This window comes from Cryptomeria japonica, chromosome 3 (genome assembly GCF_030272615.1).
Source record: "Cryptomeria japonica chromosome 3, Sugi_1.0, whole genome shotgun sequence".
Taxonomy (NCBI): Eukaryota; Viridiplantae; Streptophyta; class Pinopsida; order Cupressales; family Cupressaceae; genus Cryptomeria; species Cryptomeria japonica.
Window position 1 is genome coordinate 253993207 of NC_081407.1, and position 13340 is coordinate 254006546.

The 13340-nt window shown below is 33.9% G+C and overlaps 1 long non-coding RNA gene and 1 other non-coding gene across 2 annotated transcripts; both read left to right on the forward strand.

Annotated features, from left to right (window-relative positions):
- The first annotated feature begins 173 nt into the window (after nt 1-173).
- Nucleotides 174-11047, forward strand: LOC131874486 (uncharacterized). The gene is made up of 3 exons (XR_009371848.1): nt 174-1699; nt 7677-7723; nt 10820-11047. It is a non-coding gene; the product is annotated as an uncharacterized LOC131874486 (long non-coding RNA).
- A 495-nt stretch (nt 11048-11542) lies between these two features.
- On the forward strand, nt 11543-11614 carry TRNAV-UAC (transfer RNA valine (anticodon UAC)). The gene has a single exon. It is a non-coding gene; the product is annotated as a tRNA-Val (tRNA).
- The last annotated feature ends 1726 nt before the right edge of the window (nt 11615-13340 follow it).

A 13340-nucleotide genomic window follows, 5' to 3' on the forward strand; every position in this document is an offset into this window, starting at 1 on the left:
TCACTACTACATAGAGGGGAGGTTTAAGACGTTAATTTAAGACAAAATATTCATTTCGTCTTAAACACATATTTTATATTTAATCTATATTTTTAATTATTTAATTATCTCGAATTAAGACAATAAAATAAAACTGTTTTCCCTCTCTTTTCATCTCGACGCTCAATCATCTGCCCGCTTCTCTGCTCCCGCAGGCGGCAGCGGCATGTAGTTATCAACGCAGAAGGATTAGGGGGTTTAATTTGATCTGCAAACTCTACCCATATTTTCCCATCAGCTTCACTGACAGCATAATTTGTGTAGGGCTTTTCCGTAGATGGCACTGGCATAGCTACTGCAATCTCCATCTTTTCCCTTAGTTGGATAGCCCACTTATTGCAAACTCTGCCCATATTATCCCATCGGCCTCTACTGCTTACTATCACCAGCTAAGACAGAGGCAGGTTCGTGTATCTACAAGAAATTTCTCTTTTGGTAGGGTTCTGTAATGTTTTTATTTTTTAGCCGATAGGCTCTAAGTGGGAGCTTTTGCTCCCGGAAAGGTGATATTTATGCCGGAATATTGTCAGCCTGCTTGCTTCTGTCCGGCGACCAAGCAGCTGAAAGTAGACCAGGTCTTCTGGCACATAATCTGTTGCCACGTTTACTATTGGCGTGGCTGTTTTCTTGCAAAGGAGATCAGATTAAACTTATCGACTGTCATGGGGATAAACCGCCTGGCATTGAAATCATTATCGTATCAGCAGCCTTCAGGAATAAGTAACCCCAATTTTTAAATCCCTGCGAGAATGAAAATGCCAAAAGCCACCCGTTACGATTCTGAAATCATGCATCGCAAAGACAGCTGCAATGAAGGAGCCTCTGATTTTCTCGTTCGCGTGCTTGGACATTATCGTGGTCGACAGAGGCCAATCTCCACCTATGCGGAACCCTAGCCAGAATTCGAAGAACACAGGCTTGCCATCACAGATTTGGCTGTGTTGTCGAATGATAACCTTGACGCTATCGATGCCAACACCGTCAGGGTTAGGGTTAGTTCATATCTTTCTTTTGGTCTATTCTGTCGCCAAGCCAGCCCAAGTAGAGGTGCCCTGCTAGGGTTCTGCACAAAGCCACTCCATGTACAGTCATTGAAGCTTTTGGCGGCAGGGCGTTGGGCGTGGTTTGTTTTCATTGTAGTAATAGATCATTTGTGGCAGCTTCGTTACTGTGGATATTTAAATGGGATCGTAGGCATCTAAGAAGAAACCCACGAAGTTATGGGAGCACAATCACCGTAACAAGAAACTAATCTTCACAACATTAACGATATCATATTTTCAGAATTCAAATTGTAAACCTTTGCAGTTTCTGGAATAAATTTTATGTTGAAAACAACTACTACAATTTTTAGCGAAGGTGGCCTGCATAGCCTTTCTCTAGATCACAATGTAAAGGGTGATGACCGGATATTTATTATCGTTTGCAAGCGGCAAAATTTCACACCGTTCTTCCTTTGTACATGTTTTTTTGGTACTTAGTTCTTCTGATCTTAATGCAGATAGATGGGTGAATGCCTTTACGTGGAGTTGCTACTTGGACAGATAGGTTGCAGATATGAGCGTGTTAGTTTATTTTTTATTATTATTTCATGTCATTTTGCCTTTTATTTTGCAGGATACAACTTTTCCTGAGACTGTCCACCATGGCAAAGCTTCAGGTCACCTTTTTCCTTCTAATTGGTTTTCAAAATTTTTATATTTATTTTTAATTTTGACAAACCCATGATCATTGATCTTAAATCTATACTCTGCTCATTGCTAGCACATGAGCATAATACAGTTTCATTCTTTGCTAAAACATAAGCCTTTCAATATTTGTTTTTTTATCTTGATTAGAGCCAGTAACTGTCATTTATCATTATAAAGACAGATTATTAACATTGTAAATGACTAAAGAAAATTTACTGAAGCATTTACAAATTGATTTCTCAAGAACAAGGGACATCATAATGTTAAAAGTAATGCACAGAAATTGGAACAATAAAAGCATCTGTCATTCATTTCACAGTATTGGAATCTCAACTTTTACATTAGAACAGTTGTGGGTCGAGTTGCTTGAACATATAACAAATGACATTAAGGATATAACAATACATTGGAAATTATGAGGCAGCAGGAGGGCTAAGTACCATTTAGAAAATGATAGTGCAATCTTTCAAAATCTAATGTATTACAGAGGAGGCAGAGTTACTAAATCATACATTTGGGTCTCTCATTTGTCACATTGGCACATATTACTTTCACAGATAAAGTTAATTTACTTAACTGGATTATTCCTATATCCTACCATTGTCTGCATAAGTAATGTGAGATATGATGGCTTAATAAACTTTACTCAACAGCCTTGGTATATTGTGGTTGCTTTTTTTGGAAAGTTCACTGGTTTTGCTAAAGTACCAGTAACTATACATTTGATGGGTGTTTTGTAGATATTCTTTTGTAATACATGTTTAAAGCTTGCTATATAAACTGAGAATATTTGTTAGCCAATTGGATTGTTGACTGAAATTATTAAACAGGTTTCAAATAGATTGAATATGAACCATAATGTTATTTACAGTATTGGTGTCTCCTCCTTGGTCGGAATCTGTTATTCAAGCAGTTCTCCTGTATAAATGGAAGCCCACCATAGAAAAACATATAAGATATCTGAGCAAATGATGGCAACATGAGTAGGAAAGAGGGCACTTGTTTATGTGTTAATGGATTATTGTTTCTACATCTTTTGAATGCAGTAGTAACTTAGGAACCGAGCTTTTTTACCAAATGAACATTAATGTTAAGCAATGTGCTCTTCCGTAAATTATACAACCTTCTAAATCTATCGACTCACCGTTGCACAACAAAAGCGTGCAACTGCTAATATATGAATGTGTCTTCTTAGTTCCTGTAGATCATTTATCTGGATAGTTTGACAGACTCCCTCTAAAGAGATGTTGTTTCAATGAATGTAATGATCGCAAGATTGCAGAAAATGGATCTATTGAAAAGGCTGCACTGTCTCAGATAATGTCTTAGTACTGTCATATTCTTTGATGATTATATACCTTTGTGCTATGCTTTGGGATTCACGTTGATTGTATCATGTACTGCTTTGATCTTCTGGTTGTGATCTTTTCTCTTTATAGGGATCAATTCATTGGTCACTGTTATACATAGTCCCTTATCTCTCTTTATGCTCAAGATGTTGCTACTAACTTGTGGCTTTCACAAATCGTTGTGTTCTCTGCTCTTTTCCATCAAAAGACTGTTCTAATCTAAATCTTACATGATTTCCTGTCTTAGATGCTACTCCAATGCCTTTGGCCACACATTATTGTTTTAGAGAAACCCATATGAGATCTATGATTCTTGTCTTTTCTTTTCTTAGGGTTGTCCTTGAGTCTTCTTTGAGGATTGTCTCAGAGCTCTGTTCTATGGCACATGATTGTGTTTCTTGCCTTAGAAGTCGGATTTCCTTACTTTGATTGTTCTTTGGCTGAGAAAATAATGTTCTGCCATTTTGTGAACCTTCTCTAAGTCTGCTAGATTGGTATTTATGTCATTTTATCTTCATGGCAACCACCTAAGACTTGAGATATTTTATGGCTTGGGGTGCTCTCATGGGGTTCTTGAAGTGGGTGTTATTTACTCTTCTTGACTCCCAGGTCTTGTCTTCATCTTCAATGATAGTTTTGACAATGAGTGCTGCTCTTTGCTTTTCTATAACAAATGGTTCTAGAAACATGATTGTCCTAGGGTGTGTAATCTTGCACTCAAATTGATTACAAATCCTCCTTCAAAGGTATTGCCCAAAGACATGTCCTTTGACAGTGAGCTTGTCACTGTGTTTTTCATGATGGCTATGAACCGTAAGAACAAGGAAGTCCTCCTTCTTGGGAAGAGTCCATATATATACACCACTTCTATGTTCTAGAGGCACATCGAATAGTTCCTAGTCAAATCTTCCAACTGTTACGGAACACTACATTTCATAAAAAATGTGTTTTCATTGAATCCTTCAACAGATCAGGATATAGCAATATATACAGATTAGATTGGATACTTCCTGGCAAATTCATGATATGGGCATATAAATCTGATACAATGCAATCAATCTAACAAAAACCCATTACAGGAAATCCCAGATCCATTTCTTATTCATAGCTTGTGAAAACTATTGTGAAAAGATGTATCAACAACAACAATATACTTATGGAGGAGGCCCAGGTTATGCTTCCGCACCTCCCATGTAGGCGCCATATCCTCAGTATCCTTACCAGTCTTCCAGATGGTCCACAAGCCTCTGTGATTGCGGTCATGACTATTGCAACTGTAATTTTCTCTTCATCCCCACCCATTTCATCTTTCTTAACAAATATCACCCAAGAGATGTTGATGAAATATATTGTTGATCATCAGGCCCCCTGACATTTGTTGCCCCTGCGTTACTTTGGGAGAGTGGCAGAGGTTATAGATCAAGGCCGAACAAGTAAGTCAATTTCATATATTCAAGATCTTTCATAGAAAACACATGAGAGAAGTAGATCATTATATTTGTGCAATTTACTAAATAAATTATAAAAAAAATCTATAGATGGTTGTGTAAACCATGAAATAAAATGAGAGGAAGGTCTTAAATTTGCAGGGAAATAAGAATGAAATAAGCTAGAAAATTTTAAGGACCATTTTTGCATGTGCAATATTTGGTGTGATATATATCTATCTTCACTAGTGGTTTTAGATGTTCATAACAATGGCCTTATTGGAATCATTCTTGTTTGGTTGGCTGGACTAACTTCACTGATGTACTTGGACCTGTCAGCCAATCTTCTCAAAGGTAATATTACTTCCAATTTATGTAATATTTTGGGCCTTGAATACATAATTTTTTCACAAAATGCATTGAATCGAGAGATTCCTCAAAATTGTAACAAGTTTCCTTTGTCATTCGTTGTCGATCCTGGTCTCTGTGGTAAGCCAATTGACATTCTATGTTCTTCAGCAATGTATTTACCAAGATATTACTTAAGAAAAGGTGTTGCATGGGGTAATACACTTGCATGTACATTTTCATTTCTCTTCTTGATGTTAGCAGTTGTAGGATGGAGGATGCTAAGATAGGATGCTTCAAGAAACAATCCAGAGAAAACCAAGCTAACAGCTACACCTGAACCCATTGATTATACATTTCTAAAAAGTTGAAGGAGCCACTTAGCATCAATGTTGCAATGTTTGAAAGACCTTTGTTGTGCCTTAGCCCAGAAGATATCCTCTCAACAACTAATAATTTCAATAAGACAAATATTGTTGGGGATGGTGGTTTTGGTACTGTCTACAAAGCTTTTCTTCCGGAAGATAGAATTGTAGCTATTAAAAAGCTAAATCATGGGCTTGTACAAGGTAATTATGAATTTCTTGTAGAGATGGAAACTATTAGAAAGGTTAAGCATACAAATTTGGTATCTTTACTCGGTTACTGTGTTTTTTTGGGAGGACAAGTTTCTGATATATGAGTGTATCAAAAATGTCAGTCTTGATATGTGCCTCTGCAATCAAGCAGATACTCTCAAGGTCCTTGACTGGTCAAAGCGCTTTAAAATTGTCATTGGTTCTGCCCGAGGTCTTGCAGTTTTACATCATGGTTTAATCCCCCACATCGTTCACAGGGATATGAAATCTAGCAATATTCTTCTTGACAGTTCATATGAGCCCGAGATTGTAGATTTTGGCCTTGTCCGCCTCATTAGTGCATATGAGACTCATGTAAGCATAGATCTTGCAGAAATCTTGCAGAAACCTTTGGTTATATTCCTCTAGAGTATGGTGTAATGTCCCCATTAGGTCATCCTAAGAATCCAATTTTGTGAAGTCTCTAAAGAGACAATATTGTAAAGGAATGCTATACTGTCACCAAATACAACATTAGGGGTTTAGAAACATAAGCATAATAGACCACAACCTTACAAGATTATTACATTGCATATCCAAGAATGATCACAAAGGAAAACTAAACAATGACACAATTAATCGGTTAGACATGAGAAGATCAATCATCAAGCATGGAACACATAATGAGCATTAATATCAACATAATGATCCAATTGTTTTTACCAGATCGAAGAAGCTAGATATATTATGGTTAGAGACTAATATATTTTAATTAGTCTCTGAAGACATCAAGCATGATAAGATATGCAGATTGGAGATTAATATACAAATCGCCTATGGCATATACGATGAAAGATAAGCATTAACTAGTGTCGATACATTGATTAATAGCATCGATTAGACAAGGGGGTATTAATAATGAAAGGTGACAAACTATACAAGGAATCTAATCAATCACTTGATATGCCTCGAGGAAACCTGATCAAGATTAATGTTAATCATCAATAATAACAAGTGATTTGGTCAGAATTAGTCAAGAATAGATTAATGCTCAACATCGATGGATAACAGTGACTACTGTTATTGACAAGCATCGATAATGACAGAAATTGATAACAAAGATTAATCAATACATGACAACAAGAGTAATTAGATAGCGATTATGATAAAAGACTAATCGGTTGGTTACAAAGAAGTCTGGTTGATAAGAGTTGTGTCCCTCGAATATGTACAGGTGCAAACCTTTCTATTTGCAAGGTATAAGAGAGAATTCAATCTCAATTCATCAAAGGGGGAATCAGTTTTATTTTCTGAAGACGAATACTTGTTGGATCACTCTAGTTAGGCATTTGACCAAGTGTCAAGTATCGGGTTTATACAACAAGATCTAAATCAAGAGGAGCACCAATATCAGAAACAACATATCACAATATAGTGGAGTGCAGATCAAAGAATATCAGCGACAACAGTAATACATATTGATTGCACAATTCAATATCAAATATAAAGATTAAGAGCATCTTCCATACATCCAATTATTGAATCATAGATTGCAGAGATTTTTATTCTTATATCATCATATTATAAGTTATAACAGTTGTGAATTATTGCAGTGGTTAAATCGATTATTGTCAGTTTGAGTTTATGGATTAGTTTTTTTAAGGTTGTTAGTTTGAGTTTATGCCTTAGGTTTTTAAAGGTTGTTAGTTTGAGTTTATGGATTAGTTTTTGAAGGTAGTGGGTTTATTGTCTAAGATTATACAATTGAAATATCAATAGAAATTTATGTAATTCTATTGGGCTTGAATTTGGTTTGGATGCAATTACAATGCCCATTGAATGAGTGTATGTCTAGAACTTTTTTCTTCAGTGGATGAATGGGTTATTATTGGTTTTGGTTTATGGATTAGTTTGAAAAGGTGGATTATTGTTGGTTTCAGTTTATGGATTATATTTGAAAGGTGGGTTATTATTTGTTTGAGTTTGTGGATTAGTTTTTGAAGCTTTTGGATTTATGGGATGATTTAATGGAAAAATGCATAGAACTTTATGTGTTCATACCGGGTGTTGTATTTGGTTAAATTCAATTGCAATGCACATTGAAATATAATGTATTCTATATGATATCAACTTCGTGTGTTGATTTTGGGTCATTTTTGGATTAAGTTCATCAGCTAGTTTTTAAATGTTTTGGGATACAACTAATATCCATTGAAAATTATGTATTTAGTATTTAATATTTTGGGTTTATGGATGCTTCTGCAGGAAGATAATATAATTCGGGAGGAGGTTAGGATTCATGGAGTTGAAAGGTACAGTATCTTACTAACTATGGTTTAATTTTTATCTGAATTGAATTGAGGAAGATTAGTTATCTTGATGATAAGTTGGAAAGATCCATTTAATTAATAGTTTGATAAGATATATAAAATGGGGTTTAAAAGCGTTTAATAAATACTTTTTTGTTTGACCACATCATGATTTTCTTTTCGTTTCTACTATGTTAGACAATGGACAGATATGCATCAAACCAGGGAATTCAGGTTAAGAAATTCCATATTCCACAATTATGATTTTTTATGGATAATGGGATTTGAATTTGGATAGTATTACTGGTACACTAACCAATTGATAGCTATTTACTGAGTGCAAACAAATCTCGGTTTGGAATAGAAGATTAGGCATGCATTGAAAGAAACTATTACTTGCAAATATACTTACTGCCTAAATCTTGAATTTCACAAGTTGGGGGACCAACTGCACTCTTTACCAAGACTAGAATTCGATCTATTTTCTTGGTGCTCATCTACAAAATATAAAAATATTATCATTATGCTGTCTAAAATTTTAAGGGATGTATTTATGAAATTAATAGTTAACATTATTTTCCTTCCAACTGATGAAGTTTGTAGTTTGGGACTTACAACATCAGATAATTTTTGAAATTATGTTTTTTCCCCTAATTATCTATCATTACCGAGCATTAAGGAATGGTTAAATCTGAAAGGTTGTTATCATTTACAATGTATTTGATTGATATATGCTTATTTATCTCAGTGTGCTTTTGTATCACATATTGTTTCAAAGTGTGTTGCGAAAGGTTTTCCTTTTGAAAGGTTGTTATCAATTACAATGTATTTGATTGATATATGCTTATTTATCTATGTGCTTTTGCATCACACACTTGTTTCAAAGTGTGTTGTCAAAGGATTTCCTTTTGATCTAACCCAACTTCTTGTTTAATTTCAAGTTTGTTACAATTTTTCCTTGACATTTTAGTGTTTGTTTCTAAAGCAAATCTGCTTGTATGGTAGTTTCTTTCTATTTTGATTCTTGTAGGCTATGGTATTGTGTTTCCATTTCCTTACTACCAGTCTCTTGACAATTGTATTGCCAAATTTGTTCGTAATATATTATGAAGTCCTCACTTTGATAACGTATGCTTTTACATTAAGTATGTAATTTCTAATCCAGTTAATTATGACAAATATCTCATATCTATCTTTCTACATATTTATTTCAATCATTGTGGTCTGAAGCACACTAATTTATGATAATACTCAAAATTTAATACTCTTATTGTGAATATAGGTGGTCTATCATTGCATCTCAGTTAGGGGATAAAACGGGCAGACAATGTAGGAGAAGGATTGTGAAGTCTAGTCAAATGTCCCTTTGAAAACCAAAGGACATGATTCTAGATAAGGTTCAACAAGTTGGGATACTTTAAGGCATTGAAAAAAATCAGGTTTCTCCAAAATCCTGCAAGTGATTAGTCCCTCACACTAGATCGATCATGCCAGTATAAAAGCCATATTATTACCAACAAGCATAACTACAAATTCTCTAAGATATATAGTTCATGTTGGAGAAATACAGGGTTGGAACAATTGGGGTGCGCTCCCATCCCATTCTATCAAAATGCAATGCATTTTAATGATTGACAAAAAAATACATCTCATTTTTTTGTTGGAGGAATTAAATTTAATTTCTCTATACCTTCATCTATTGGAAAATCTATATTCTAGTATATGTTTATGATACTCTCCTTAGAAAATCAATTCGTAATTTCTGTTATCTGTAGTTAAATTTAGATACCAGTTCTTGTGAAAAGTGAAATGGTGCATCTGCTGAATCAGAGAACTAACATCTACCATCTTCTTTCTCATTTTAGGAGACAACAAAAGCATATTCCTCTCAAAAAATTTGTACCCTTTCATTAATTATTTCATTAGCCTAAGATTTTGACTTATTAGAAGCCAAATCATACTACCACAATTGACATTTCTTCTTAACATTGATGAACTATAGGAAGCAAAACCCTCCACTTTAGTTTTTGACAAATTCTCTACAAATTGTTTCTCAAAATGTGCTTTGTCGCTGCCATGTTTTGTTGCAAAAGAATTTTCAATACACCCAAATAATAGGCTCCCCCAATGGTTTTCACACTATTCATTTTACTAGATATACATGTACTAACATGCTCAAAGTTTAATGTCTAACTCTTATCTAACAGATTCAAGGACTCAATAAATGTTTTGTTAAGAGGGGGAAGATTGTTTGTAACTAAAGAAACTATATTTTCACCTTTTACTTGTTGGTTTATGATTGATAGGTTATTGATATCTTAGGTTTTTCAACCTAAGAAAATGTTCACACACCGATCCCCTTTTGGTCAATTTTGTGGAAAAACCAAATTTTTAGATACAATAAAATCCATGAATCTTATTTGATGTTTTTTATATTTATTTTTTAGACTTGTCAATAAGATAACAATACGAGTGGAATTTCAGACGTTGTCTATGGGATCATCAGATACTTAATGTTTGAGAAGAGCACCATATAGAGGTGGGAGATTCTATCTAGTGTGTTAGATAAAGTGATCATGGAAGTGGGTGTGGAGATTGTTGTTTAAGTTGCAGCTATAATAGTTGTATCTGGAGGATTGCTGAGTGTGTTTTATACCCAATAAAGTGGTTTTTTTGTACCTAAAGAACTACCATACAGTTCTGAGCAGATTGGAGGGTTTATTCACCTATTTGGAGTTGTCTTTGGTGCCATCACAGCCTCCTAGAGGTCTGATTTCATTCACAGAATACCATGTTGACAATGCTGATAATGACTATTATAAATGAATCTATAATTTGTTCTTATTCCTACAGAATTTTGGCTCTAACCCACCTATATTTTCTTTGTCACTGCTTTTCCTGTTATAGATTTTGGTATGAGGATTGAATTGACAATTGTGTTTTCATTTTCATCTTCCATTGGTACTCAACAATCCTTTATCACTTCTTATGGATGTCCTGTTTCTATATTTTGAATTTGTGAAAATAAGATTGCTTGATTTCAAAGATATTTATAAAAATATATGGTAATACCACCTTAACACATTTTTTCTTTTGCAGATGGCACCTTAACTGCTATTCAGACACTAATTTCTTGCTTATCTGGAGATATAAGTGATTCTTAACCATCTTTAATTCATTGTTCTTTTCTTGTTCATCCTTCTGTGTTCTTTATATTTGTCTTAAAATTTGATAATGTAATTCATGAAAAGTTTGGCTGAAATGGGATGGAAATTTATTCCTTGAAAGGTTTTGTGCTTTAATTAAACATAATAAGTGGTTATTGCAAATTTGTGTCATTGTAATTTATTTAGTACTTTGGTATTACATGGATACTAATAGCAAGGATAATTTTCCCTCTTCTTTCTCTTTTTGCTTATATCTCAGTCAGACAGTATATTCTTCAAAAGTTATTTGATGTTTTTTACTTAGCAAGAGGGCAATTTGAATTTGTGAACTGATGGCTTACACCTCTTTTGCATTGAAAAGGTTCACTCCGAGGATTAGAATTAGACCATGTAGGCGCTAATTCACAAACATAAATGTATCATTAAATTTTTTTATACATTCTCTTTGTGTTGCATATAGCCAAATAGATATTGTAAGGTTTTTTATAAGAAACATAGTTGTTTTATTTTCAAGTCAACAAAAATTTGTTCAATACAAAAGCACAAAATGGCTAGCAATGGTTACATTCTCAACCATTATTCAGATTTCAAACTCACTACTAAACCAAAGGGTGTTTTGAGACCCAAGATTCTGAAGGGTGAAATTATTCTTTAAAGGGTGCTAGCTCAATGGAAGAGCACCTGCTTTACAAGTAGGAGGATGGTGGTTCAATTCCATCGCACCCTAACATGAATTAATCAATGATATTGTAGTTTATATTTATCAATATTGACTTATCTGAATAGTGAGCTATTTTTTAAAATTCATTATTTTATATCATCTCTAGAGAGACAAAAGTGGTATTCATTCCAATGAGAATATTTTTATCATCTTAAGAAAGACAATAAGTGGGATTAAAAACATACCTATCTCTATAGAGACAAAAATAAAATTGTCTCTCAAGAGACAATAATATTGGTGTTTTTTATTGTCTTTATTAAGACAATAATTTAAGACACTTGGTTAAAGACGATATTTGAGATGATACACGAGTTTTATTTTGTCTCAAGTTAAGACAATTCACTAAAAAGATGTCTCAAATATTGTCTTAAAACCCCTCTCTATGTAGTAGTGTTTGAAGTCCTTGTTCAGGAAAGCAGATTTTAATCTTCAGTCTTCAGACCCATAGCCAGTGATCCTCCCTAGGAAAAACAAAAAAAAGAATGCTTTGGAAGGGGGCGAGAGTATTACTAGAGGGAAGATTATCTCGGCCCCCTATACTAAGATCATGAGCCGGAGCCAGGATCAGGGTACCACCAAATTCATCATGGAGGATCTAGAGAAAATCAACAAAAAGATTATTTAGAAGAATACTAAACCGGTGCACTCTCTTAATTGAGTGTGTTTTCCTATTTTGGGGGCTTTTCATGTTGTTTTTGACTTTGGGTCTTTGTGGGGTTTGTCCCCCATTTTGCTTTGTTTAATTTTTGTTTGACTGCTAACCTTAGTTTGTAAAACTTTGGGTTTCAGGTCTATCAAAAACATTGTTTTATTTTGGTCTACTATTCTAGATGAATACACAATATAGAAACATGCAAGAGGCATGGAAGAGTATTGATTTTGAATCATTAAATCCTATATAGAACCTTTAAAAAAATGACTTGCTAAATGTTTAAGTTCTATACTCTCAACTTGTGCCCAAATGATTGTGTCAAATAAAAAATGATGGAGGCATATAATTATATGTTTTAGTTGTCACTAGATTGATTGACATGAATTTAAAACATTGAGGTGTTTAAAAGGCATGGACAAGTATCAATTATTAATTTTTAGAAATCCCTTTAATTTCTTTAATTTCTTATCTGCTTCCTTTATATTTTGGTACTTCATTTGGAGTAAAATTTAGGCAAATTTGATCACTGATTATTTGTTAAATCAGAGACTTGATTCTATGGTCTACTAGTAAATTTAGTTTTTGTATTAAATCAGGTTAATAACTATGATTTCATGGTTTTTTCTTATACTCTATATGTGGAGGACCACATAGAAACTAAATGATAATTACTCAAGCTTGATGCATGACGACTCTGAGAACCTTATCAGGTTGTCAGAGTTTGCATCCAACAATATGACTACTATATCATTGTGAAACAAACACATTGGTCAAGCTATGATGGATGTTTAGTGTTTTGCAGGCTGTGAATGTTCATTCCATTCAACAACTAATTTCGTGTATGTTAGGTACTTTATGTTACTACTATTCATAGCTTTAACAAGGTATACTCGAGGGACCACTCATGGAGATAGTTGTTCTTGGTGGAATTAATGAACCCTGAGACGGGGGTGAATTAGTTTTCTGCACTTTACTATTTTAATAAATTGATTCTTAAACCATCGCATACATAAGAAAGAAAATATAATGCAGAAACTTAAAGAAAATAACCACACAATCGTAACATTATAATTTTTATGT